The sequence below is a fragment of the Triticum aestivum genome, chromosome 3A, assembly GCF_018294505.1.
Source record: "Triticum aestivum cultivar Chinese Spring chromosome 3A, IWGSC CS RefSeq v2.1, whole genome shotgun sequence".
NCBI classification, from domain to species: domain Eukaryota; kingdom Viridiplantae; phylum Streptophyta; class Magnoliopsida; order Poales; family Poaceae; genus Triticum; species Triticum aestivum.
This window is the reverse complement of record NC_057800.1, coordinates 722,331,099-722,337,789: the sequence shown is the minus strand read 5'-3', so window position 1 is coordinate 722,337,789 and position 6,691 is coordinate 722,331,099.

The window sequence follows — 6,691 nt, the reverse complement described above, 5'->3', positions numbered from 1 at the left end:
TCCATAAAGATGGACTTTTGGAATCACTTGGTTATGAATCATTTGATGCTTGCGAACCGTGCCTTTTGGGCAAGATGACTAAAACTCCGTTCTCCGGAACAATGGAACGAGCTACTGACTTGTTGGAAATAATACATACCGATGTATGCGGTCCAATGAGTGTTAATGCTCATGGCGGGTATCATTATTTTCTGACCTTCACAGATGATTTGAGCAGATATGAGTATATCTACTTAATGAAGCACAAGTCTGAAACATTTGAAAAGTTCAAATAATTTCAGAGTGAAGTGGAAAATCATCATAACAAGAAAATAAAGTTTCTACGATCTGATCGTGGAGGTAAATATTTGAGTTACGAGTTTGGTCTTCATTTGAAACAATGCGGAATAGTTTCGCAACTCACGCCACCCAGAACACCACATCGTAATGGTGTGTCCGAACATCGTAACCGCACTTTATTAGATATGGTGCGATCTATGATGTCTCTTACCGATCTACCACTATCATTTTGGGGTTATGCATTAGAGACAGCTGCATTCACGTTAAAAAAGGGTACCATCTAAGTCCGTTGAGACGACACAATATGAACTGTGGTTTGGCAGGAAACCAAAGTTGTCATTTCTTAAAGTTTGGGGTTGCGATGCTTATGTGAAAAAGTTTCATCCTGATAAGCTCAAACCCAAAATCGGAGAAATGTGTCTTCATAGGATACCCAAAGGAGACTATTGGGTACACCTTCTATCACAGATCCGAAGGCAAGACATTCGTTGTTGAGAATGGATACTTTCTAGAGAAGGGGTTTTTCTCGAAAGAAGTGAGTGGGAGGAAAGTAGAACTTGATGAGGTAATTGTACCTGCTCCCTTATTGGAAAGTAGTTCATCGCAGAAATCTGTTTCTATCACTCCTACACCAATTAGTGAGGAAGCTAATGATGATGATCATGTAACTTCAGATCAAGTTACTACTGAACCTCGTAGGTCAACCAGAGTGAGATCCGCGCCAGAGTGGTACGGTAATCCTGTTCTGGAGGTCATGTTAATTGACCATGACGAACCTACGAACTATGAGGAAGCGATGTGAGCCCAGATTCCGCGAAATGGTTTGAGACCATGAAATCTGAGATGGGATCCATGTATGAGAACAAAGTATGGACTTTGATTGACTTGCCCGATGATCGGTGAATTATTAAGAATAAATGGATCTTCAAGAGGAAGACGGACGCTGATAGTGGTGTTACTATCTACAAAGCTTGAATTTTCAAAAAATGTTTTCGACAAGTTCAAGGTGTTGACTACGATGAAATTTTCTCACTCGTATCGATGTTTAAAAGTCTGTCCAAATCATGTTAGCAGTCACCGCATTCTATGAAATCTGGCAAATGGATGTCAAAACTGTATTCCTTAATGGATTTCTTAAAGAAGAGTTATATATGATGCAACCAGAAGGTTTTGTCGATCCTAAAGGTGCTAACAAAGTGAGCAAGCTCTAGCGATCCATCTATGGATGGGTGCAAGCATCTCGGAGTTGGAATATATGCTTTGATAAAATGATCAAAGCATATGGTTTTATACAGACTTGCGGTGAAGCCTGTATTTACAAGAAAGTGAGTGGGAGCACTACAGCATTTCTGATAAGTATATGTGAATGACATATTGTTGATCAGAAATAATGTACAATTTTCTGGAAAGCATAAAGGAGTGTTTGAAAAGAGTTTTTCAAAGAAAGACCTCAATGAAGCTGCTTACACATTGAGCATCAAGATCTATAGAGATAGATCAAGACGCTTGATAAGTTTTTTCAATGAGTACATACCTTGACAAGATTTTGAAATAGTTCAAAATGGAACAGTCAAAGAAGGAGTTCTTGCATGTGTTGCAAGGTGTGAAGTTGAGTAAAGACTCAAAACCCGACCACGGCAGAAAATAGAAAGAGAATGAAAAGTCATTCCCTATGCCTTAGTCATAGGTTCTATAAAGTATGCTATGCTGTTTACCAGTCCTATTGTATACCTTAGCATTTTCTGGCAAGGGAGTACAATAGTGATCTAGGAGTAGATCGCCGGACAGCAGTCAAAATTATCCTTAGAGGACTAAGGAAACATTTCTCGGTTATGGAGGTGATAAAAGAGTTCGCCGTAAAGAGTTACGTCGATGCAAGCTTTTTACATCGATCTAGATGACTCTAAGTCTCGATCTGGATACATATTGAAAGTGGGAGCAATTAGCTAGAGTAGATCCGTGCAGAGCATGGTAGACATATAAATTTGCAAAATACATACGGATCTGCATGTTGCAGACCCGTAGGCTAAACTACATGATCATCCGGCCGCTAGAGACTTCGACTACAGCAGCATCTAGTCGTCGAGCATCTACAGGCCCCGGACAACCGGCCCCAGCCCAGACATCTGGCCCGGTCCGGAAATCTGGCCTCAAGCTCGGATATCCGGACACCACCGAACCAGAGAGCAGCCAGGCCAGCGCCTCCAGCCCGGACATCCGGCCCGACGCCCAGACGTCCAGCCTCCCCTGTCTGCACAATGTAAGGGCCAAGGCCCGTGTACCCCTTCGCCCACCTAGACTATATATACTCTCCTCCTACCTATGTTTTAGGGTTAGCATTGGTTTAGCTCATATTAGAGATAGAGCATTGCTCATCCACATCGGATCTACTCCACGAGAGAGACCGTGGCACCTCTTCGGAGAAGATCCCTTTGGATTCAAGACCTCCTTGCAGAGAAGAACATCAAGACCTCCTCGGAGAAGACCAGCTACCTTTGTACCGTCCCTAGTTGACCGTGGATCGTGTGATCTCTTATGTACTCGAGGATCTAGCATATGTGTGACTATTTCTTGTTGGTTTAGTGATTTTCTCGTGTTTCCTCTCGTGTTTCCCCTCATGTTTTCCCTCATGTTCTTCGTGTTCATCGCGGGATCCGCTCCTTCCGTGAAAGATCGGGCGATTGGGGTTCTACCCTACATAGGGGGGGCGCCCTCAAGCTTGTGGGCCCCTTGGGCATCGTCTCGCGTTAATTCTTTTTCCCAAACATCACAAATATTCCAAAATAAATCCCCATAAATTTTTATCGCGTTTGGACTTCGTTTGGTATGGATATTCTGCGAAACAAAAAATATGTAACAAATAGGAACTGACACACGGCACTGGATCAATATGTTAGTCCCAAAAATAATATAAAATGTTGCCAAAAGTATATGAAAATTGTAGAATATTGGCATGAAACAATCAAAAATTATAGATACAACGGAGACGTATCAAATATACGTCGTCATCGTCATCGTCGTCCTTGTCGCCCTCACCATCATCGTGGAGAATCATGCACGCGGTAACCAGTAGCAAGATCAAGTAGTAGTGCTTGCCCAGATAGCTCCTGAGTCAGAGCACCATGTGGGTGTCTGCCATGGCAACAAACCGAACACCCTGGGCCTTGTTGTCCAACAGGTGAATCAGAGCTGCCATGGGAGCCTCATTGCTGAAGCCACCTTGCTCCATGATGACGATGTACATGTCAGGGTGGACGTCAACGGACTTGCTCTCCCTAATGGCAGTTTCCACCTCCTTCACAGCCTCAGTCATGTTGGTGAAGACACTGGTCTCCTCCTCCATCAGGCCGCCCATCTTCCTCTTCCTATCGACCACAAGGACATGCTCAAATGGTAGGGCCATCAATGACGACATGTACATCTGGGGTGCCTGGGAACTCATGCATTGGAGAACCGAGAGGCTCAACGGAGCCCATGGCATGCTTGCCGGTTGCCAGCCCAAAGAAGAAGATGTGTTGCATGTGGTTGTAGTTATGGATGGGTGTGTTGAGGAACTCGGCATCTTTGGGATGGTCCCAAGAAAGAATCACAAGTGTTGTTAATTGCGAGTAGTCAATGGTAGTCAGTGTGAAAAACAAGGGGGCAGTGAGCTAACCGCAACATGGTCGGTGTAGTGCTCTGCCTCCAGAATGATTGAGCAAGTGTTCTGATCCCATGAGGCACCGCTAAGGTCTCTGAGCTTGGACACTTAGATCCATTGAGCTCTCCATTTCGTGAGATGGTTGTACACCTAGGTGGCAGTCACCTCCACAGAACACGAACAGGTGCTTCGCAACGGTGTTCAAGTGCACCTCCTTGAAGCCCTTGTCAGTCCTCACCCCACTAGAGATGAGCTCACACAACTTGTTCAGCACGAAGGTGGACATAACGTTTGCCACTTCATATTGTTCCCTCTACCATCCTTCTTTGCCTTTTTGGTTGCCGTCATTGCAACGACGGCAGCAACAGTTGGCTCAACAAGCACAACTGGCACAAAAAGAGAACTGGCGGGTAATACCTCGAATACATTTGAATCAGGAGGCATCTGCTCATCGAGGGGGGCTGGGACTCCTCGACATAGGACGCATCGTACTGGCTATCGGACAGGACAAGGGCCTGACTAAGATCTTGGGTCTGCATGGTCATGTCCTACAATCGTAGCATGCATTGACAGTAAGCATACCACACAATATGCCGGACGATCTATGAAAGGAGGAGCATACATGACATCTAGCTATGAATCCATTGTGTTCATCACTATCACAATCTACCGCATTGATAGTAAGCATAGCACACGAACCGCACGAATCAACCCTACCACATGCTTCCACATCAAATCCTATGACCACATGCTCCCAGATCCAGCTACAACAAACAGAGAGAAGAGGGTGACTGAACTCGTAGAGGCCATGGCTGCAGCTCGAGGGGGGCGTGGGAAGGGTGTGGCTATTAACACTCTTTTGTGAAATTTATTGTGAAAAAACTTCCAAACTTTTTTGGCTATTTTTTCGTGGCCTGCGATGGGGGAGGGAGGAAAAACATGTCGCCGGCCAGCGGATGCGGCGACGCCATTGCCATGGGTGGCGGTGGCTGCAGTGTGACGGTGACCAGCGGCAAATGCCTATACGGTTACGGGTAGAGATTGCCCTTCGTTAGCGTTACAGAAGATTGGAATTTGGATTCATTTCGCAATTAGTCCCATTGCCCAAAACATCCCCCTACGAGGCGATCCTAAGCCCAATTTTGGGGACAGGAAGTTTTGGTCTAGGGGTGTATACACAGGTATGCAAGCGGTTTTAAAATAAATTTGAGCTTCCATTATATTGAAAAATAATTTAGTAATTAAATGTGATGTTAATAAATTCTGAAAATATTTTTGAAATAAACTTGACCCTCCATTGTACTGGTAAAAAATTTCCACAAAAAGGAAAAATATTTCGACTTCATTTCAAAAAGACAAAAAATTTGGTCAAAAGAGTGTTAATAGTGACCTATGATAGCAAATAAAATATATATTTTTGAAGTCAATGCTAGTTTTCTATTCATATGAATTTATATACAAGTGCAAAAGAAAGCCAAATTTATTGTCAAAAAACTTCCAAACTTTTCTGACTGTCTTTTAAATTGTTATTATTATTTCCATATGAGGTGTATATACACCTAGGAATCAAAAGGGTATTTCCCCTGTTTTGGACTCTTCTTTGCCCATCTGATGAAATCAGACTTTCTTTGCCCACACCCATCTCACCAGCAAAAATTGCGAGGGATTTTGGTTAAAGCTAATGCGCATTATTTCTTGCATAATATTGCGAGAGATCCTTTGGTCTATCCTCTGGCGCTCCACTAGACAGGCTGGTCTAACGCTGTAGATCCAAGCGGTTTTAGGAAAGTTGCGAACCAGTTCGGACCGATTTTAGTACCTTCTGTGTATTTTTCTTCTTCTTTCATTTGTATATGTTTTCCTATTGGTTTTCCATTGGATTTCTGGTTTTTCTTTGATTTTCTTCTGTTTTTTCTATTTGTGCATGTCTAGTTTTTCAATGCACATTATACATTTTTCATGTACATCTGAAACAATTTTTTATACACATTGAACAGCTTTCAAATACATGATTAACGTTTCTTTTTCTTAAATACATGTTATGAAGATTTTTGCATATGTATTAAACATTTTTTAATACATGCTGAAACATTTTGACAAAACTATGAGAATATTATTTTTCATTTCATAACTTTTTTTAAATGTAATGAATATATTTCCAAACTCATTATATTTTTAGAATGTAAGGTTCACTTTTTTGTATAGTGTGAAATATGTTTTTTGAATACACGGATATTCTTGTTTGTACTGTATAAACATTTTTAAAAACGCCATGCACATCTTTTTGAAACAGGTGAACATTTATATAATCTCACAAACGATATTTTTTGAATGCTATAAACATTTTTCAAGCTATGCTAACAAATGTTTTCCACTGCATTAATATTTTTTAATTTGTGGTTTAAATTTTTTTTAAGTAAATTTATGTTTTGGCATATATGTATCTATAATATTTTTTTTAAATGAACAAAAGAAAACAAATCTCTCCATGGAAGAAGATACTCTCGCTGAAGCTTTTTATCCCATACTGTAGCTACTGTCCCGGCCCGTTTTGTCTGTTTTTTGTCCTTCGCTGAGTTCATTCGATCGAGTGACTTCGCTGGTTTGCTCGCCTCTTTTTTTTTCTATTTCGTTTTTTCTTTTTCCCTTGGTTCTTCACGTTTTTTTGCCTTTTCTGTTGGTTTTGATTGATGGTTCTTTTGGTTTTCTCTTTGGTGGTTCTTCGCTTTGGTCTATTTTTTTTCCTTTTTTCGATTTTCTTTATTTTCTTCA